Source organism: Gnatocerus cornutus, chromosome 6 (genome assembly GCF_029298725.1).
Source record: "Gnatocerus cornutus isolate USDA-ARS CGAHR chromosome 6, icGnaCorn1.1, whole genome shotgun sequence".
Taxonomy (NCBI): Eukaryota; Metazoa; Arthropoda; class Insecta; order Coleoptera; family Tenebrionidae; genus Gnatocerus; species Gnatocerus cornutus.
Genome location: NC_142238.1, coordinates 12,379,268 through 12,403,078, shown reverse-complemented (window position 1 = coordinate 12,403,078; position 23,811 = coordinate 12,379,268). Strand labels below are relative to the sequence as shown.

The following is a 23,811-nucleotide window of genomic DNA, read 5'->3' as shown; positions in this document are numbered from 1 at the left end:
GCAAAATGCCCGAGTTAATCAAAATTGACCTTCATAAGAGTGAATGACGTGACTTGTGAAATTTTGGTGTAAACGTAGTTTGTCACTGCACCGTCAAAATGTTGAAAACTAACTTGATAAAACAACGTTTTTTCGCAAATTTTAAACACAATTTGCATTTGATTATTCAGATATTTGTATCACAGTTATGTTGAAAAAAAATTGAATTCGCGAATATTTCCGCAAAAACTCAAAAATCGCTAAAAATTATACCTCTTGGGCGTCGCGACGCCAACCAAATCGTGATAAAAAACAAATTTTTGCGTCAGCTTCTAGAGCTTTGTCAACTATGAGCGTATGCAAATTTTCAAAATTGTAACTTTAAAATTAAAGACGATTTTGGGGGTGGACACAAGTGTTGCCGGACCCTGCATAGTGAGTCTATTTTTGTAATCTTCTCTACTTCTTTGCATACGGCAGAAGCTTGCTCTTAAAAGTTACCATCACATCTTTGCGTTCTCTCATTGTGAGCATTAAAAATGGTGGATGCGCTACAAGCAAACAAAAACTGCTGCATGCGCCATGACACTAATGTTAATTAAAATGAAAAACTAATTTTACATTAATTTTTTGGTAGAGCGGGTTGAAATAATTTGTCGTCAGTTAATTTGAATTTAAAGCTTTATTTTAAAGCTGTATTTTTAAACCAAACAATAATATTTTGTTTTGTTGGTATTAATAATATGGTGAATCTGTAGTGAAATATTTGGTTTCACTATTTATATTAAACAGGAGTACAATTTTGCAAATTTATGCTAGAGTTTCCAGTTTATTCTATAGCTCTGTTTAACCAAGTGTGGCAAATACAGGAAACTGTTTTTAAAAGCGTTTAACTTTTTGAGTAAACACCAAAAATGTAATTAAATAATAGGATTATTTATTTCCCCTATTCAGCTCATTCCAAATTAAAATAAAAATGGGAGTTCTAAATCAAATAAGGAGCCTGGAGAAATATTACGTCAGCAGTGCTATTATTCTATGGTTTATCTCTACCTGTATAAGCGTTTTTATAAGACCGATTCTGTGCTATAAATAACATTTTTGATTATTCCCAAATTTCCTTTCTTCTCTGAAAGTTTGGCTCTTTCGAAGCCAATTTTAGCAAGCACGGACTTTAATAAACAGGTTGAAATGAGCTGATCTTTGTTATTATATTTACATCGGTCATGAAATTACGACAAGCATTGTTAATTTGTGTTTAAAGTAAGGAAATCGATATCTAACTCTTTCTATAATAACTGAGACAGAATGTGCATTAGGAGCGTAATTTTCAAAATGTAACTGTTCAAGGTGTGGATAAGTGCATCTAATCTACCGATTATAAACATTATGCTCGTAATATCCACACCCTCTCCTGCATAAACTTCACATATTGCAGGAAAATTACGTCTAAACTAAAAGTTATATGTTTTGGCATTCAAGAATCCAACGATGTAAAGAAGGTAATGGCCCTTTCAACTGTAAAAACGAGCTCTTTAGGGAAATCGACCGATGCTTTCGTTTCACTTCATATGTTTACACATGTTAAAAACTTTGAACAAGACATCTCGGTTCAATTAGTTGTGCTTAATTAGCAGCGTAAATCAGTCCAGTAGATTGTATGTATGTATATTAATAACACAATTAGTTGCAATCTGTACACTGTTCCATATGCAAACCTCATTAATGAACCATGTTATAATGATTGTAAATTACAGACGTGCTCGAACTTCGATCTCAACTCCCACACTTTACTTAACGATGTTTGTCATGTTTGCCATGTGTGTCGATGTTTGTACGACACCCTCATGCGTCACTTTCTCCGCCTTTTAGTTCTTGGGGGCGCTTCCGAGGATATTAAGTGATGTGATGTTCAACAATATATTCCACACAAGAAACCCCTGATGTCCCGCCGTTATATGGCCAAATCTCCGGCTCTGAAAACATCAGGGAGAAGAAAAACATTCGACTAATAACGCTGTTTTTTCGATAGGCTATCTTTTCGCGGTTATAAATTTCAGCGATTTTATACAGAGTACACGAAGAGCACGTCGCAAATTCCACGGTAATTATTACTGGATTTCGGGTATAGTATAGCTGACACGGGAGTCATTATAAGAAGATTATTACAAGAAGCCATCGTCAGGAAGACGAGACCGACATTATCAGATCGAGCCACTTTTCGGGGATTGGGAATGAGAATTGATCCATTTAATTAGCGGATGGAAACCTTTTCGGATCAAAAAACAATAAAAACTTTGCCTAGATGTACAGGTTTTGTAAAAAAAATCTAATTGGACGCGCCTTTTACAAAGAAACAATAAGAAAAATCTCCCTCAAAAGATTTATTAAGTTTTTATTATGTATCCCGCCAAGTGACCCATTTCTTTATACAGATTGTTTTGACCTTTGAAGTTACACATTTTTCCACGTTATTCTTCCATCCAATCACGTAAAAGCTACGACGAGGCTTTTCTAAAAACCTTGTTTACGTTATTAGGCAGTTCCACAAATTATTATTATTATCCATCCATGGATCTGTGCACCTACCGTTTGATTTAAGACCACTGTTTTTTTCCTCCAGCTCGAGCTTCGTGCAATTATTAGATGTAACTTTGCCCTATAAATTGGCGGTTCTTTCAGAAGCTTGTTCATTTCAGTGTTTTGGTGTTAGTTACCGCGCTGGCACGAATTTTCCTACTTAAGCTTTCATAAACATTCATCACAAAGTCGGATGTTGTTTCTGAAATAATTCAACACAAATCAGATTTGTGTTGCAATGTGTGGTGAAATCCTATTTGTGCCGGTTGTCTGCGGCGATGACAGCCACCGTGACGTTCATTCCTCCCTGAAAAGGAATCATCGTTGCAAGAGCGGAGTGTGAGGCAGTTTTTGACAATGGAAGACACAGTTTACATATTGTTCAAACTTTCTCGAGACAATGAAGTTCCTTTTATTTTAAACTTCACTTCTCAGGCGACTTTCCTCTATGTGACCTCGGAGATGAGCTTGATGGGAATATCTAAATTAGGAAATTTCTTCTTTTAAATGTGTTTTTCAATCGCGTTTTGCCCGCCTTCATCGCTTTCATACGGCTTTTCACGCTTTGGATTTTTCATTTTCACCCAACAATGTAAAAGATACACAGGAGCTGTTGAAAGATAATATTTCTGTGATGTGGAGTGTGTGAAATAAAGTTACGGACGATTGTTTCGCCCGCAGTAATTGTGTCAAAATAATTACAATAACTTTGGTCATTTTTGTTTGGAACACTCGTTAAAATGAACAAAGAACAGAGCTTATTGTAATAAAACCACAACCGTAAAAAATAATTCGCGAATGCAATATTCCGGTGACCAAGTCCCAGAGAATTTTTATGTGGCGTGTAATGTGTCGTTGAGGATTATTAGTATAGAAAACGACGGCAATAATAACATCGTTATTGTTAACATGAAATTGTGTAAATTATGCATATTTTGAATTAAATCGAGAATAATATGGTTGAAATTAAGCTACTTGCCCTAAAAAGATATACATACCTACAATAATACCAATTATTATAGAGTATTTGAAAATTTTCTATAGTTTGGAAAATGTTTTCGATATTAAATGGTAGCTTAAAGCATGTTATCCTAGAGAAGTAGGCTTTATCATTAATTCCTCGCAAATTTACCTCGTGCAATAAAATTTCCAGCTGTTTTAAATTTTGTTTTTAAACCGCCATTCTTTTTAATGTTTTTGGAGGTACAGTGAAACCTCGATTAACCGTGTCTCGATTAACTGGATTCGCGATTAACCGTGCCCACTCAATCCAACCTGCACGATGAAACTTTTGACGCTAGGAAAAAAAGATTTTGGCAAGTCAAACAATGAAAGCAATTGATGATCTTCTGAACTGTGAACAGAAAAATTTTGATTTTTATGACATCCTCGATTTAAGAAAAATTAGAACTGACGTACGAAAAATAGTGTCAAATTGTAAAAAACAAAAACTTCGTACTTTGGGCCCTAAAAACTTGTCAACATGACATATACATAGACATACGCTAATATAGTATGCAATTCGTTAAAAAAGTTGTTTCGATTAACTGTGTTTTTCACTTATCCGTGCTACCCTTCTCTTCTATTACCCCGGATAATCGAGATTCCACTGTATATAAATAGGCCGAAAACCGGCACTTGGCGGACTAGGCCTTCAAAAAGAAACTAGTTAGTTTTTTGTTTAACTGTTGGTATCGCAGTGTCATCCATAGATAATATAGTCTGTATTATAAAAGCGATTAGAATGTTTAATTTCCAACATAGTCAGTAGGGGAGCAACCTAAAGAGTAATTGCCACCAGATAAGAGAAGAAGTATTTTTGTTTTTTTTATTTTGATGACTTGTGGATCCCACGACTGCAAATGCTTTTGGAAGTCTTCTTCTTGCTTCAATTCGGCTCCGACTCGTCTTTCTCCCAACCATTTTCTATTTAAGGTTTCTACTTCTCAGGTTTTTTACATTTTCATCTTTTTATTTTTGTAGATTTTCTTTAACTTCTTATGTTCTAAGAATTTGAAAACTTAATAATCAGATAAAAAAATGTAACAACATGAGAATTCGAAGATCTAACAACCATTTGCAAAACTTAAAATCTATGAAGTTTAGGATAAAAAAACTTGTTTAGATAAATTTAAATATTTAAATGAAATGCTCAGAATCCTACAAAAAATTTAAAAATTCTGAGAGCTTGAAAGTGTAGAACTACTGAAGAATGTTCAAAAAGAAGTTAAGCGCTTGAAAATCTTAGAGCTAAAACAACTAAAAATTTAAAAAAACAAAAATTGTACAAAAAACTAATACTAAATATAAAACTGTGTTCAAAAAATTTACAACTTGTAATTTCGAAATTAAATTCCAAGACTCCAAGGAAGGATTGTAAAGTTCAGAAACTGAAACTTGAAACTGAGACAGTTTTATTGCTGAAGATCTTTCAAATTTTCTGTTAAAAATTTTCGTCGTTGTCTGAGCCATTTTTCTTCTCTAGCATTGCTCGTTCTTAAACTTTTTTGAAAGTTAAATATGCAAATTGAAATTTGCAGTGTTAAAAATTGCATCACATTTACATTTTTCCCCACAGTACCAAATAGTTTTGTATAAATTGGAGGCTCCCAGAACATTGTTTTTGCTTGAAACAAAATTCTATTGATTTAAAAAAGGTAAAAAAGTCACTATTCTAGACGAGATTAATCCAGATCCCAGACGACTTGGAGGAAAAAGAAAAACGTCCGGATTTTCTTCGCTTTATTTCACGCTTTTCATACATTACGTTACATTTCTCTCCAAGTCAAAGTAAATAATGGATATGAAAACTCGTTTCTTTGGTTTTTTAGTAAACAGGTTTTTAATGTTATTTCCAATTTTTAAATCTGCCATAAAATTGACAGAATAATACATGATTTTAGAAACTTTTTAGCTATAAATCGATACAAGACCCGATATTCCGAACTATGCTACAAAAAATGTAATTTGACGCCTGCACAAAGGAGTCTTTGAGAGATTGTGGTAAGGGTCTTCCAGTTACCAGAGTATGAAATTTTTTCACAATTAGAATAATGTGACTGTAACTAACGAGGTAAATTTGCCGAGAATTTATAAAGAAATTTAAAGTTTCTAAAACATTCATGGACTCAGTTAAAATCCTGGCGAACTACAAGTTCTTGCAAAAGTATTTTTTGACCTCTCATTTTTTGGACACTTTCTGTTGACTTTGCATCATCAATTTTTAATTAACTTGCAAAGTGCCAGTGCAGATGAGCATTATACATTTATTTCTAGAGAAGTTTCTGCATTACAGCAAATGTGACAAGCCAAGTTGTTTCCACACTAGTTGAAAAACTACTTAGAAGCTCGAGGCTTTCATGTTTGAGACTATGCAGTTTTACCCCAGCTAGAAGGAGCTTTACATCTCTGTAAATTTAGATAAATTATTCTAATAATGTTGACTTTGTATTTTATAACATCCGACTCATACTTAAGAAAGACGAAAATACTTCAATTTGTACGTTTTAACTTAAATTGCAGATCGTAAAGTTCAAGTACAAAGACTTGCAGCAATTTAAAACTCGATGATTTCAATTTAGCTCGACATGGAATTCTAGTCTTACATAAAAAGAGGCAGAAATCACTAGAATAAAGGCGCTCGCGAAATTAAAACTGTACAAATTATAGCTGTTTGCTTGAAGAAAAACTCTCTGCACATAATCGCAAATTTTGTTGAAGTTTACTGCCGACTATGGTTTACAAAATTTGCTTAAATGGGTCATAATGGCACGCAATTACTTTGCAAAGATTAAAAGGGTTAAACTGAAACATAAAGTCACGTTATGAGGAAAATTGTGGAGTTTCTAAAGGACAAAGGGCACTATTGCCGTGTCAATATGTTTGTTTCTAATAAAATGGCACGGCTACCCACATAACCATTCTGATAAAGATCGCTCGAAATGGTGTTTCACTGTGATGGTAATCGTTCGCAACGACATTGTTATGGCCACTTATCCTTTGATTACAACACAGGACTGCATCGGTAAGAAATTAAAAATTCGCAATATTTGTTCGAGCTTATTTACATAGAAATGAAGTCTGTTCAAAATGCGAGATGTCATTATGCAAAGTTAATAGTTTTAATTTGAAAGCTCCGCGTCACGGCATGTTGCGACCTTGTAATTTTCGTATTTTAGATAGATGTTGGGAAATTTACAGTCCCATTTGATGGGATGTTTACATTTCAAATATGCACCAAGTTTCGTATAATTAATGAGTTTGAAATATGTTTGCCAGGTATTTTAGGTTCGTGCAAGACAAAGCTCGGAAAACCTATCTGAATCTGCTTACAGGGGTGATTTAGTAACACTTTGCGTTTATTTAGGATTATTCGGCAAATTTTATTCTTGACTTAGTATTTGCTTGTGAAGAGCAAATTTTTGCTGTATTTACATAATTTTCATATTTGCGTTACCACTGAGCCATGAATATGCCAAACTTACAGACGAAATTATCAAAGCTGATTCCATTCGTTTCGGGATAAACACATAATTCAGTTAGTATAAACTTAAAGAGTGTAAATCATTCACACTAGAACTAACTTGTTAAGCTAAAACGAGGTAAATTGAAGGGTAGGATTTTTACCCGGCCACATTGTCGAGGAAAGAGCTTTCGTATTATAAACAAGTTGTAATTTCCAGTCCTCATTCCTTTGACCGATGGTAATCAATAATCATTAAGTGGTGGCTGAAGTTTGGTAAACGAGCTGACCAATTTATACGGGATACGGGTCTATTGCCGAGAGAACGAAATTTTAGACACGTAGTTGACCGAGGTGATACAACTGATTACAGCTTTCAGAAAATAAATTAGCTGTCTTCAATTTGTTTAACAAATTGTTGTCAACTACACATGCGTTCCTTTGAGAGAACTTTCTATGCCGGGGAAATAACTCCTTGACAGCACAAAACGAGAAGCAATCTCAAACCATTGCACCAACACCTGCACTTTTCGATCTAATAAGTCATCTGTAACAGAAGTTGAGCTCGAGCTTTGAAATGTCCTACCACTGAAAGGGCTGAGGAATTAGTTAAAGTTTGCTCATTCATGAAAGTCCGCGTCACTCGGTTAATTGTTAGTTTGCAAAAGTTTAGAGGTGGACTTGCACGTGTTAGTTTCCGTAATTTTATTAAATATCAATATCATTTGTAGGAAGTTTTCCGACAAACAAACTAATAGAACATCGATAAACTGGGGTTCACTTTCTCTGTCTTTCCACTGTGTGATGGATGAAACTCTTACACATGACATCATCATGAGACAGACATCTGCGTTAGCACTCATAACAAAAACCATATATCAATAAAAACTTAGGCCGCTCGTGTGTCTCAACGACGTTGTTAGAGTAGTATCGACATTTTTCAGGCGGTTATTAAGCAGATGTTTTGGGGCAACCTGTGTGGTCCCATAACCTCCGCTTGTGGGTTTATGTCTCCAGTTTTCTAGTCTTCAGACTTTGCTAGTGAAATCCCAAAATAACTGACAAACTTGGAATTCCTGCAAGAAGCAGCAGATACATTATAGATAAACTGTAGACAAATAACGGAGATATATAACTTCCTAGAAAAGAAAAATATTGAAAGATATATTTGTTATACACGCTATAGAACAAGGAATGAAAATGTCGGAGAAACGGTTCAAGTTCCACAGAAAATATCACCAGAAGGATTGTAAGAATATTGTGCAGGAATTATGGAGCAAAGCGAATAAACATTATTTGAGTTATTTCAATATGGTTTAACAGTAGAGTTGCATAATTTAGACAAAACTTTGATTCGCAAAGTCAACTTAAATCATTCCAAATGTTTACATTTATTGATTAATACCAACAATAACGCTCAAGTTGTATTCCAACTTGTGGTTGCAAGCGGTTCTTGAGCGATTGAATGTGGCATTGTGTTTATGTTGTGAATACTATAATCGTTTTATTGGAGCAAGTAGATGCTGATATATTCAAGTTACTGCAGAAATTGTTGTTTTTAATTAGAATGCAGATGCTTTGTACAAAAATCAAAAGTCAAGATGTATTTATCCAACTCGTTTACCAACATTTCCATGCAGTTTTGCTTTTTATTAGAGGTTTTAAAGTTTTGACAATAAATATTTGTGTGAGGATAAATGTGTAATCGCTGCAAAACTTGTTCGCTTGTTAGTTTCAAGCCATGTTAAAGTTATCAAAGAAAAAAAACTTTAAAATTTTCACCTGGGGTTGCAATGTGGGTTTTGCGGGTGAGAAATAGCTGAGTAAATAGATAAATATTTTCCAAAATTTTTGATTTGGTTGAAAAAGAAAATTTAATCTAAATTAATTAATCTAAATTAAAAATGTTGAAACTGTTGTTACTACAAATTTTAAATTAAACTTCCTACAAAAAACTTTTTAAAACTAGTAATAACTTCCTCAAATGACGAATTGATTGTTGAATAAATAAAACAGACCAATTTTTGAAAAAAAAAATTATTCATGTTTCTAAATCTAAAATCTCGAACTTATTCTAAATGTTGTTAACGTAACAAAAAAGTTTAGAGCAGTATTGTTATAAAATTTCTAAAGCTTTTCTGAATAAATTAAAATTTGTCTCGCTTTTTTCCAAAAATTGTAATTTGGAAAATATAACAAGTAAGTTCGAAAGCTCCGTAAAGCTCCAAGTATTAATTCAATAAATAACTGATCTTCAAAAGTCTCTTTAAAATTAAAAAAAAGTTATAGTTTAGCAAAATACCAAAGAAAATGTTTGAAAACATGGGGAATAATGTAGATCCGAGTAACAAGAAAAATATACAAATTTAAGAAATAGATAGATAAAAGAAATATGATACAACAAAGAGAAAAACAAAACTGGAAGTTTCTTCACGCTAACACGATTTTTCACAAAACAATAAAAATATTTTCAGAAATTCTTGAAAAAGACCAAGTTTGTCAGTTTGTAGTTTGAGTTGATTGAAGTCAAAAACAGTAAAATGAAATAAAGAAAAAACAAGAGAAAAGACTGAAGTAAGCAAATTTGAGAATAGTAAAAGGTTGCACTAAGTTTTATGAGTTTTTAATTCGTTTTAGAAAAAGACGAAGTTGTAAATGTCCGCTTAAAAAAAATTGCTTCAAATTAGTTGAAAATATTTAGCTGTGTTATACAAAGGTTTTGAACAACAATATAACAATATTTTGAACTTTCAAGTAGTCTTCTAAAGATTTCTTTGCAGAAGTTATTTATGAAGACATTTTCGAGACTTTTATCGTTTATCAAGCACATTTTTTTACATTCTGTCCCAAATTTTAAATAATAATTTTGCAATTTGGTAATCTTAAAAAAAAATAAAACTACCAGCATAAAAACTTATTGGTTACTAACGGATAATTAACTGACCAAATAAAAAAAAATGTCTGAAATCTTATTTGATAATATTGTTGATGTAACAAAAAGTTTAAGGCAGTATTTTTCACAATTGTCAAACTGAGAGTTCAAATAACAACTGATTATCAAGAGTTTTTTGAAATTTCAAATTATTTTGCTCTTTTTGCAAGATAAATACTGCTATCTATATAAAATGCCTGTCGGTTTAAAAAAAAAGGCAGATCTAACAAGTAGATTTAAAATGGTAGTCTCTGCAAAATTCTATATCTTTACAAGTCTCTAAAATAAAAATAAATTGTTAGACCAAAACCTTATTATCGTAGTTTTCTTAGTTAAAAAACAAACACCAAAAAAAAAAACATAATATGTTTGAGATAATAGGGTAAAGAATGGAAAACCAAGTGAAAAGAAAGGCAAGACAAAAACTTTCTTGACGCCGATGATTTTAACAAAAAACAGAACTAAATTTATACAGCAAAAAAGAAACATGGAATTTGCTAATTCGAGTTTATTGAGTAAACCAGTTGTAAAATTAACAGAAGATGATGTGGAGAGAGATAAAGAAGAAACAGAAAAAAAGAAAGCAAACTTGAATTGAAAAAATTCTAACAATACAAAATAAGTAGAAAATAAAAAGAAAAAAAATGTTAAACGTAGAAATTACATCTTTATCGTTGCATGATGACAAAAAACAAATGTTTAACAAATAATTATTTAGAAAGCATTAGTGGAAATAAGGAAGTAGAAACCATAGAAACATAAAGCGGAAGAAAATAGTACTCTCACAATATGGAAAAACTTGAGTTGAATTGAGACGTAAGCCACTTCATTAAAGAGCAATAAACAGACAAAAGTGTGGAAAATCGGTGAGAAAAATATTGAAAAAACGAATCACCAACTATAACTACTCCTCATTTATTTTGAATACCGCATTTCAAGGTCATAATTTGTGAAAATTGTGGAGCTCTACGGCAAATTTGAGAAGATTTATCTATTGAATTGAACATTAACGAGTACTGGAACACCCAAAGATCTGTTCGTGATTGTTTTCAATACATAAATCCTCTTAAATTTGTCGTAGGGCTCCACAACTGTCACAAATTATGACTTTGGGGTATTCAAAATTAATGAAGAGTACCTAGATATGTACTTAATGACAACGATAGAAAAAAATGCACAAAAATGCCCAACAAAAGTGTCAAGTTGTAAATATAAGAAAAAATTGTTCTTCAAATAAGTTGAAAATATTTATTTGTGCAAAAAACAACATTTTTGTCTAAATATGGACAACGTCGATTAATTTCAGTTTAACGTAAAAATTCATAGTTTTGTTATCTCTATGAGAAATTTTGTACAGATAAATGACTACTACAAATATAATTTTTTATTACTGTTTGATCGGTGATCTTATATTTTAACGAACAGGCAATAATTATTATTTAGTTTAGATTTTTCATATCAAATAGTGTGTAGATACATAATAATTGTTTCGGACTATTTTTAATGCTTGAGAACACACGTAATTTCCGCCTCGCCTTTGCAATGCGACGTTAGAAACCCAAGCAACATAAATAATATTTTTTGCAACTTTCATATCGAGCTAAATTTAATAAATCTCGGTTACCCAGTACACTCGCGATACCAAGACGAGTCCGAATTTTCTTCCGCAACTGCTAACACGAATTCTATAAACTTCAATCGCAACTTTGGTCGTTTCGTAACCCCTTTGAAATATCACCAACCATAAATTTCACACTGCCGCGACACTTTAATCCCTGCTGTAACGACAGCCTCCTAACACAAATGATTCGTCCTCGTAAAAAATCTAATGCATCTCCTTGAAAAAAAATTAAGTGGTCCTGATAAACTGGCGCAGGGCATTTATGCATCTCGCGAGATTCTCGGCAGCCTCTGCCAGAACGTGCGTTTTGTGATTCACTCAGTCGCGTTTCGGACTTTGTGTGGTGTGTTCGTCAGTCAACCACAATCCTGGGACTACGTGAGGTGACACTTAACATGTGGTAGGGAGTCACATGATTTGCCACCACGTAACTTGAGACGAGTTCAAGGTAAGTTTGTGTCAAGTTTCAGGGAAGTTTCATTATTTCCGGTGTGGTGTTTATTGTCTTTTTCCGTTCATTTATTGGTTTATTTTTTGTCAGTGATCAGTTGCCAGAACTATAAATACGCACCTTCACATTGGAAACTGTAGTCAATAGTGTCTATAGTAAATTCTCAAAATAGAGCGATACGTAATAGAAGACGCGTCGAAACCGCGCTTAAAGCCCAACACACTAAATCATGAGATCGTCTCTAGGCTCTTTATTATCGTCGCAGGAATCCGTCCTTTATTAAATTTCACCCAATTTCGCATTCATGTATCTAATATCGACGTGACACTAAAAATAGCCCGTTATTCATCAGTATAATTGGCTGGAATCACAAGACAAATCGATAATGAATTTTTATAGTGTGAGCGTGCCGCGATGAAGTTGTCACGTGTTTAAAGATCCGGAAGGAAATCCGGGAACAAGAAAAATCGCGCACTTTGTAGGCCAGCGAAGCGAAACTGTTACAAGCTGAGTTAACTTGGTTTGTTTTAACCGCCACATTACGAAATTTTAATTTCTTTGTGGTGAAACACGATACAAATTGGGAAGCTTCTGAACGGATTTAAATCGTACCTTTTGATAAGACTCTGTTTTCTATTGAAGGAATTTCGGACGTTTCTTCATCAACCGATAAGAGTGTTAGCCCCTTGTCCCGTCAATCCGTGTGCAACCAGTATAAGTAATGACGGTATTGAAGGAATTGGGTTTCGATCAATTCATGTGAATAAAAGACAGATACCCTTCTCATTATTTACCACTTTCCACCTGATATTGTTGAGTGAACTGGTTCTATTGGGTTGGAAAAAAAATTTGCATTTATATTGTTGGTATTATTGGGTATCAAAATATCCACACCCGACAGGATTTCATTACATTTTTTAATGAGGTGATCAATAATTGAATTTTTTAATATTAAATGAGCACAGCTGAAATCAGCGCCCTTTCAAGTACCCAGATAACAAATTTTAATCACATTGATCACATTTAAACCTCTGAATTTTGTTGCTGCTGAAAATGACAAAATTGTTGATTTATGAACTTTAATTAGTTCTCTAAAAATTTAAGTCGAAAATTATCGAAATGGAAACTTTCATCCCAATTAAAAATTTGATCTGAAGCTGAAAGAAAAAACTGTTTTTTCCTTTTTCAATCTGAAATTCAAACCAAACGCACGTTGGAAATCCGCTTCAAAGTAAAATAATAATTAGGATAAAGCTGAAAATCTGACACATTTGTACACAATATTTTTGAATGCTGCTTTTGAATAATTATATTATTCCAAAATTAATACCTAATTATCACAACAAATTTTAAAACTCGTTGATGCGCTGCCAATTTCATCAGTGATCTGCAAGTGACTAGCGCTAATTATTTGCAAATGTGTGATGCACATAACCGAGCTTTGTCAATAATTCATTAGACATTGATGCTAATAATGAATGGTAGAATCAGTAATTATATGTCAAGTTAGCGAGGAATGCACTCAAAATCAGACAGAGTTCATTATGTTAATTAACTCGAATATTTGATCAAAAAAGACGAGAGTTTGTGTAATTGTGCTCTATTCTAGCCAATTATAGTTAATTATATCGTTTAACTATCCTCTTTGTGATTCTTAACATTCTTGCAGCTGACGACGCTGCACTTGAACGAACTAAATAAATCAAAAGGAAAACAAAGAGTTGCAGGCTGGAATTTTAGAACGGTGACGATGGTGCATTTTTTGTTAATTAGAGGTTAGTTTTTATGGTCATTTGGGTTACACGCACGTTGTAATTTCAGTTTGTTTATGACTTGTTATCATAAAATAAAATTTCCTTCACGGCTATAAACCTCAGATTGGTAATTTATTCCTTCATTGTGCACTTTGATACTCTATTTCCATAATGCATTTGCTAGAACGCATCGAGCGTGAAAGAATAAAAAGTACAAGAATTGGTAATACAGGCTTTCTTTTTGACTACAAAGTGCACGATTTTACATACTGACATCTCTGTTTTATGAGTAAGTAAAGAGCTTCATATTGAGTACAATACATCTTTATAATGCAGGATGTCATAAAGTTAATAATATTAAATTTAGCGTGCTTTCAGCTACAAACAAATATTATTACAAAGACGTCTATTTACCATGGTTTTGTTTGAAAATTATTAATTATTATTATTTAAATACTGCAATTTCAAATGAATTTTGTGTTTTGTTTTATTTCCACGATATTTTCATTTTGTGTAGAACGGAGCAAATAGATTGAAGCTTTTCAATAGCGTCATTACTCATTGCATTGTCTCAGTTTAAAGTTCCAACCTCTCAGCTCCTTCAAACTTTTTATTTATTTTGGGTAATAATAACGCAGATTGATCGACTTTATTTTTAACAATATTTGTACCCGTGAAGTTTAACGGCAATTTATAATACCCTTGTTTTCGAAGTTTTTCCATAATGCCTGTGAGCTCAAATAAAACTTTAATGTTTTTGATTTTCTATTATGGTTATGTGAACACGAGATAAACTCGGAAATAATCATCCCGACGCGTCGTGATGCCGTGTAACTCCGTGTTTTTAGTCTGTAACAAGGCGCAATCCTGCACAATTTTGCTGTAAAAATAGGGCGATAACCAGTTAATGGTGCGCTAAATGTTAAAAAATATTCTGTCTAGAGCGTTTAGTGTTTTATTGATTTTTTTTTCGTCATTAAAAATTTATAGGTAGTGTGGTGTTGGAGGTGACTCCAACTTTGAAGTTGGGGAAATCAGCTTGGTACGTTCTTGGGGTATAAATAACCGCCGCTGATTTTGTGGGGTTGTTGGCGTGGATGTTGACGCTTAATTAAACTTGTAAACACAGTTTTATGATGAACTAAATATTTTACTGAAGAGAAAGTGAATACGAAGGTGAAGAAAAATTTCGAAGAATTGTAAAGAAAGTAAAGTGGGGTGAAATAGAGAAAATTAAACAAATAATACTGTGGCTGTTGATCTGTGAAAAAGTAGGAAAATGACTAGCTACCAAGGGAGAGAAGACATTTTTCAGATCCGAGCGTTATTACAATGAAGTTTGATTTAATATTATTTGTAAATTTCGCATACTAATTTTTTTGTGAAATTTTGCACAATGGGCAGAATGCTAGAAATGCCAATTTTTAAAACTTTAAAATCTTATGGTCGTACCATTAAAACTTTACGGAGTTAAATAAAATAAAATATTAAAAAAAACTGTTTTTTTTCAAAAATAAAAATTTCTAACATTGCTTTTTTGAGTTTAAAATTTTGAAATTTAGCAAACTTGGTAACCGTGTCAGGAGTAGTGAATCCTCTAATTTTTATGGCTTTGTTTGTAATTAAAATTTACTTAGATATGATTTTTTTTAATTCTGGATATTTTTTTGCCTCAAATATAAATATTTATAAATTAGTACTTTTTTGGTCAAAAATTTTAAAATTTTGCAGAATTTTGGTAAACGTGTCAGATGAAGTAAATCGTAATGTAAATTGACGAGTTAAGAATTAAAAAAAAATCGAAATTTCTTTCGACTCAGAGCCAGAGATATAAATATCGTCATTTGTAATTGCTAAATAAATAAAACTTTTTATTTTTTAAATATACATGCTGTTTCCATCTCCCCCTAAATATTTAGCTTAATATATGCATCCCAAAATACGTTTCACTTTATCTACTTGTAGGAGAGAAATTTAATTTTACGTTTTGGAAACAGACGACATAATGACATGTTTGCACGCTCGTAGTAAAAAAAAATATTTATTGCAAATTAGTCTGATCTTACAGATCTTACAGTCTTGAAATCTAAGATGAGCTACAGGGAATTCAAAAACTTGTGAGTCTGACAGTTTAAGAAAATAAGTGAAGAATAAGTAAAATGAGTATTTAGTTAAGAAGTGCTGAATTCTTTTAAGATTGAATGTGAAATATAGAGACAAGAAAACAAAATATGGACAAAATTGTTATGGAATGCATGCAGGCATAAGAAAAAAATTAAGAGAAAATTGAAAAATAGGAAATTTTTTAGTTTATTTTGTAATCGATTATAACTTTGTAACAGACTCATGGTTTCGATAGCTTTTCAGTTCACTGTAAATTATTATTTTAGTTTAAACTGGGTAACAATAGTCGTTTACGTATAGTTCAATGCGCTTGGCAGTGAAGCACTCTTGGCTATTATTCCAGTGGAAAAAATTTCACGGTTTTGTTGGATTCATGTATAAAATATGTATTTTCATTGGTTTATTTCACTTCATATTTTTATCCACCTTCATACTGCGGTCTGTTTCAGACCATTCATCTATTTTTTTTTTCATTCGCTTTAGAACAATTAATTTTTATTGTCGCACATAACAGTGTTTCCAGAACGCCGCAAAATTAACTTACGCAAAGAAACCTGAAGTAATGTTGCAATTACTGTTATCTTAATTGGTTTTTAGAATTCTTAAATCTGTTTCTTGCAGTTAAAAACAGCAAACATAGAATCACATGTCGTTTATGTAAGACAATTCCTCCGACTAGTTAAGAAAAATGTGTTTTCATAATATTTAAAAGGTATGCTGCTGACATTTGAAACTGGTAAATAAAAGTATTCAGAGATAAAAACGTTGAAGTTTTACCCTTTGCGATCAAAAAAACTTTTGTAAGAATAAATTTATTTTGCTGGTCCATTATTCCGGTTCAACAAGTTTGAATGGTTTTTTGGCAGGCGCAGATTACTCGAAATGCAAGTGAATTAAACGAATGTGGTTTGTGTAAAAATGCCCCGTTTCAGTGCTGACATAATTTTGTTATACGCCACTTCAATTCAATTACACACCCCTAGATTAGAGCGAGCTCAGCCCGAATTTATGTGAAAAATCGTGGACATAACGACCGTGAAAAACTTAACACTCGTATTACATATCTGGAGAGTTATAAATAAATAAATCCAACGTCTGTTTGTAAACAGTAATTTACAGTGTTTACATCCATAAATTATTTGAACGTGAATGTGTCCCTTACGGCATAAGTAATGCAGCTAAATTAAGTAATGTGACGTCATTAATTCAATTCCGGGGTAATTGTGCGAATGGTGAATACCAAATGAATGGATGTTTCACATGCGATTTATTACGCGTTTTGATATTTGTGAAACGAAGTGGAAGAGGCAAAAAATCACTAACTCGTAAACCTGTACAACTGTCTATCAATCGGTTAAATAGAGAAAACGTTTACTTGCTATTTTGTGAAAAGGCTTTTAAAGCAAACCGTGCAGAATTCAAATAGAACGTTCTCCGACGTTGATCCGGTCAATGGTCGACTTTGTTATTTTTGTTCTTCAAACCAATAAATCGTAGCTGTTGAAAGTACACGCGGTATTTGTATCACAATTTGCACTACAAGATTTCAAAACAAGGCTTCGAAATGGAACTAAGCGCAGAGATGAAACTTGTAAAATGAATTATGCAAGCAGCATGTGTTCGCATTTAGCTGCGGTGTTGCTGTTTGCGAAGAGTTGTTGTAGATTCGGTTTCTGAAACCACTTATTTTACACATTAAATTTTTTTTAAAGTTTAACATTAGCGCTACTTGGATTGGAGTGGAGCTTCCATTAACAACGCACTAATACAACCAAGTTGATGTTCTTTGAAAATTATTTTGCTAATACACTCAATGGTTATTTAACATAGCTATATTTAATAGCACATAGTGTAAATTTAATCAATAATGTAACAGGATACATTGTATAAATTAAATTAATGAATTCAAATTGTGTTTTTCTTTTCTAATTTATAACGTTATTCAGGCCTAAGGAAATTAAAAGACAGTTTCAGTTTAATGACAACCTAAATAAAATTTATTTCTATGGAGAATCTTGTACGAAGTAAGGTAATTACTTTCTATCCAGAAACTCCTTATATTTTTAACGATTTTTTAATTTAAAAATGGTGGATGCGCCGGGTTTTATAAATTTTTTATTTTATTGTATCATATCTTTCAGCAGTCTTTCGAAAAACTGTCTGTTTTCTGGCAGTTCATTATTGACCATTTTTAAAGAAATTTCACTCAAATTTCACTCCAGACTTTTAGGTACATTTGCAATATTTAATATTCCTGATGCGATTGGAGTTCAATATCGACTCCAAAACTCAAACTTGCGTGCTCTGCTAGATAATTTTAAAACTTGCATTGCCTGTGCTTGTGTTTGAAATAAGTTTCTGCCAACACTAAACTTGTCATAAACCACTCAGAATATCGATTTCATATAAACCAACATCAATATACACATCCTGAAAGATCAAATATAATTAAATGCCAGTCAGAGATTTCAAAACTACTTCCCAAATACTCCCAGTTTATTTATTTTGTTGTAGACATTCACGCACAGTGTAGAATATCACGCACATTCTCACGAAGATAATAGCTATAATTTATATGAATCGTTGAGGAAATATTCAATGGAGCGGTTGCACAGCAGCAGATCTCAGCCATCAGTCGAGGTAATAAAGTAACCCGCATTACCTCTGGGAAGGATTAATTTCTTGTGGAAAAAATCCCCAGCTAGCAACGTGAGGGTTTAAATTAGTTAAATTGATTTAAATGGTGTAACCCTTTTGGAAGTTAATATAAAATTATAGTTGAATAGACCACAATTTCGGGACAAATTTGTTGACAAAAGTTGCTGCATAAATCAAATATTTCTGGGAAATTATAAAATTGTGGTAAATTTTACACAAAGAGAAGTCGATGTTTGTTGGGAAGCGTTGTGAGTTTTGACAACTCACGAAGGGATGCAATTAACTTTTGTTCAAGTTCAAGTTTCTTGAGAATACAGGTAGTTGATGTTCTGCGCAACGATAAATTACGTTTAATGAATTTTCTAATTAAATTTTTGCTTTGTCTTGGAGTTAATCAAGTTTATTATTACAAAACAACACCATTCGTGTGTTTTAAACAATGCCGTTTCTTGTTATGAATATTAAAAAACTTAACAAACAAAACAGATTACGGACCAGCGGAAAAATTAAAACAACGTGCGAATTTTTCTAGGATGTTTATGCAAATGTAGTGTAAATAGCCCTCTTCTTTTTTATTAGAATTTCGTCGCTTGGTCTTGCTTATGCACCATTTAAATGCAGACGGATAGATGGTGATGTTAGGATGATTACATTAGGAAAGGAATCAAAGCGTTCGCTTGTGTTAGATTCTGCATAAACTGGCAATGGCTGTACAATTTGCATATGCACTCTTGTAACCCTCTAATAATTGTCCCGTCGCAGAGCGTAAATCTGCAAAATGTGGATTTTAGAGAATCTGCCGTCAATTTGCATTTTTATCTTTGAGTAAAATTTTTACCCTTGAAGCGAAATGTGTCGGGCTGAATATACAAATTTCGAAACAAATCCCTTTGTTCACCGGTGTGCTTGTTTGTATTTACTTATATCGGTAAAGTGAGCTTTTTGGAAGAAAGATGCACTCTTAGAGGACCTTTTTTCTTCAATTCTAATGAAATGAAATTCAATGTTTTTTTTATCAGTACCACAAAAAAAACACCTTTGTATTCTACCATACTATAACATTTTACGAGCTTTTATTCAGCGGATTGGTTTTACCCATTTCCGGACATTTTATTCAGCGAAAGCTTTTATTTTACACGAAGCCATATACCTTCTCTGTAATATTTATAATGTTGGCTCTGCGCCACTTCAACAGGTTTTACAAATTTATTTTTGTTTATTGTTTTAGTTATTAAAACATTTGTTTCACAAAGAGTTATCATCATGTGAATTCACTTTGGACGCACTCAAATTTTAAATAAATTTCTTTATGCTAGCTGGTTCGAAGCCGCATCAAAAGCAGTAAAATTCCAATTTCTAGAGACAATATATTCGTAACGAGCGCTCTAATTGTGTAGTATCGCAAATGACAATTGACATTTTTCTGTGATAATTAAAAAATAATTGCACCATTCGCGAGGACTTATGAAGTTCTTTAAAACTGAAAATTCATGGCAGTTCTAGAAACGGAAATTTAATACCGTTCTCCAGATCTAACAAGCTTCAATAGTGACAATTAAAATGTTTTACGGCCACATTAAAATCGTGTAATAAAAGTTCGTAGGAATCAAAAAGTAGGCAAACTCAAGAAATGTGGAATAATGGAAAACTACTTTAAAATCTGTTTGAGATTGTAAACTGAAAACTTTCTACATTTCAACACAGCTGGGACAGAAATATCAGGTGTTTCTTTTGATTTTTTTTCAAAATAAATGAGAAAGACTTATTGAGAAACTATTTGAAATGTTTATTTCTTGCAACTGAGTTCTGGTTTAATTTTCTAACGTTTATAGCCAAGCTTTGCTTTGCCGGTCTCTGTGTTCTTTTTGTGTAACTGCAGGGAAAACACGAGTTTAATTTGGGAATGTAATGTTCAATTTTAATGTAATAGCAGTGCGAGCTTTGCATGCTGTTCAGTTAAATATTGATTTACAAAAAGCGGCAGTAAAGAGAAATCTCACAAACTTGGCTACTGATGAAAATTAAACCACAAATAAGAAAGCAGTGCTCTTTTAAATTCCCGCCAGCGACAGTAAATTTAAGTGTTGCGTGTTAAAAGTCAGTCATATCCGGTGTGAACATCGTAAAATTACCATTTCTATCTGTTTTAGTTCAAAAAATAGAAAATTGAAAAAATGTAACTACCGGGGAAGTTGAGAAAGATTATAATTCTGATTCTTGTGCTACGCGCATTTAACAACGTCTGTTCTTGTTATCCCAACATGACAGTCATCTCATCGCCAAAGTAGCACGTAGGCTCAAATTCCCGAGTGCATAGATAAAATGAATGATTGGCATCTTAAACTTGAGCCATTTGTCCACATGCCTTACAACGTACAATCTCTTACATTTAAAGTGGAGCACGTTATCTTGAAAACTATTTTTGGACCTCATCCATGGAAAATCGCATATTCAAAGTCACTCCACTAGTCTTAAAGCATATTGAATCGTCTATTAGGTATTCAAGTAGGGACCCACTTGGCATAACAACTCGGCGCAATATTTTTCCCAAAGCCGCGTTATTGAAAATATCAAATCTCTAGAGAAATCAACCAATCAACGTCACTGGAAATTTTATAAACAATCTGAACCAAGCACGGCTTTTCATATCACGTGAAAACAGTGTTGTAAATAAGTCACGCTAAAAACATACATTATTCTTTATTTTATTTGGAACCTTCGGACAACTTTTACTCGGAAATGGATTTTATTCGAAGTTTGAAACCCGTACATCGAATGGGTCCAGTGTCAATAATTGATCGACGTGCTTTTTGAGACTTGTTTTAGTATGGCGCCACTCAGATGACTTTTTATCTTTCAGCTTACTTTCATAACTTGTCATATACCTTCAGCATTGATATTTCATTTTGGCTCAAGTCACTGGCTTCAAGCTGATGTTAAATTGCTGCGATAACTGTCAGATCAATTTCTGTCTTTATATACCATTTTCTAATCCACTTCGTTGATGAAAAATAATAATATTGCAGGTGTACGCATCAGGAGCATGTCAAGTGTCTTGTTCGCTAGATGTTATGTACACACGAAGCGCCAGATAGCGTTCTGCAAAATTACTCCTCATTCCCTCCTGTCATTAATAATAGAATTTGGAGAAAATGTTTCATGCACATTACTAAGACTGTTAAGAATCTCTTGAAGGAATACCACCGCGTAACAGGGCTCGTTTGTTCGGAAAGTGCGTTGAAACTGACGGGGAAACACTTCTTGTCATTACGAGGTTCAGATATACAAGTTGTATACTTTTATTCGCTAAATTTGAAGGGAACCGGTCTGAAACTAACTGAATAAAACTTGGGATATGGAAAAGTTTTTGAAGTTTTGACTTTACCGTCTTGTACTGGAGAAATCGGCAAATTTTTCAGTATTGAGCATTTTATTCTTATTCATAAGGAGCGTTTAATGTTTTAAATTCAGAATTATTGCAAGCAAATGAGCTATTACATGAATATGAGATTTATCTATTGATTGATCTTTCTTCTTGGATGATCCAAATTTTGTGCCGATTTCCTCTACTGGTTTCTACTTCAAGATTCGCTTTTTTGCGGTTCTTTACTACCTACTTACTTCTTATTCGTTTTATTTTTCTCGACACTGGAAATGTGTAGTTTGTCTCTCGTTTCTTTTGACTTTTTATTATCGATTTTATCAATAAATTCAAAGACTTTTTTCTCGGATCACTTGAAACTTGGAGATCTTGCAATTGCTTTAGATTCCTCTCTTGGATCTTTTATTTTTTAAATATCTGTCATTGGAGTTTTTGTTGTACTTAATTCTAATCTTGCAGACCCAAGTGTTCACATTTTTGGACACCCTAACTTCTCTTTTCTTTAGGTTAATTTTTCATGCCTTTGAATTTGAGACTTCCTTTTTAGACCTTTACATACTTGAAATTGTTTAGGCCCTTGTAATCTCACAGGTCTTTCAAAAGTGTAATATTCTGCCGATCCTTGTCCTCCTTGTGAATTCTTTAAGTTCTTTAGATTCTGTATTTAATATGTTTTTAGAAGGTTCTTTTTTGTTATTCAGGTTAATTGAATTTCTTAGATCTGTCTTTTTAGTTTTAAGATTTTTCAGGAATGTAGGTACTTTAAAAGTTCTCATATTTTTTGAACTGTATAAGATGTTCGAACTAAATTCTTCGAAGTGCTTACCTTAGATTTGGGCCTTTTTTAAGAGTAGATTTTTTAGATTTGAATTTTTGGATTCGTAGAGTTTTTTCGTTTCTATGTTTATTCTTTCCATTTTTTAGACTAAATGAATTCCTTGGATTTTACAGTTTTTATCTGTTTCTCGGCGCTCTCATAAACTAATACGAATCTGCGAACTTAAGAAAGATTCTAGAAAAGACACCCAGAAAAAGATTTAAAACAAATTTTATTTACCCGCATCCACAACAACAGAATAGGGCGAATTTTAATAAATTTCAAATTTCAGATTTTCAGTTTCAGTGAATTTTAATCTTTCCACAGTTTATTGAGTTGAAAAAAATCGTAAAGTTGCTCAAAATTAAAAATGTGGCTCAGATTAAGAGTTTCCTTTTTCATTTTGTAGCTAGCAGCGTATTTTTTTAATATTCAATTTCCGAACTGTATAGGAAAATTTCAAACCAAATCAAGGATTATTCTACTGACTAAATAATACATAAAGTGGAAACTGCAGCCAACGTGCACTCAGCCGAAAATTTAAATTTTAGTGATCAAATCGCAACGACCGATTAATACAGAAAATCGGCTGAATCTATATGTTTTTTTTATTACAAACATTTTGTAATCCAAATTCTTTTTTGTAAAGCGTATTGTACAAATGTAAATCAATAACGACTAGACTAAATTAAAAATTGCAACAGTAGCACCTTTAGAACTTCCCAATTTCGAAGTTGTGTTGGATGCAATAACAATTCTCTGTGCTTCCACAACTACTACCTGTCTTGTTGGTTAACCACAACGTGCTGATCCTGCTAGTACCCGGAATAAAGCGTTGCATGTCCGATTGTTCTTTAGAGTGTGTGTAAAACGTAGTGGTGAGCTTAAACAAGAACAAAACTGCATTTTCAATGGCTCTCAAGGGAGCAATTGGACATGCAATGTACTCATAAGCCCATGTAGCGTTAGCATTGATTCCTATCGTAAAAACCGTCAATGCAATTGAAATAAAAATACATCAAAAAGTAGCTACAATTTTTCGAACTCAATA

The 23,811-nt window shown here is 32.8% G+C and overlaps 1 protein-coding gene across 1 annotated transcript in view; it reads left to right on the top strand.

Annotated features, from left to right (window-relative positions):
- Positions 1 to 11,872: 11,872 nt before the first annotated feature.
- LOC148173026 (LHFPL tetraspan subfamily member 6 protein-like) overlaps positions 11,873 to 23,811 on the top strand; it is a 74,959-nt gene continuing 63,020 nt past the window's right edge. Inside the window, exon 1 of the mRNA XM_088040040.1 lies at positions 11,873 to 12,022. The gene's annotated coding sequence lies outside the window, so the exon portion shown is untranslated. The remainder of the gene's footprint in view (positions 12,023 to 23,811) is intronic.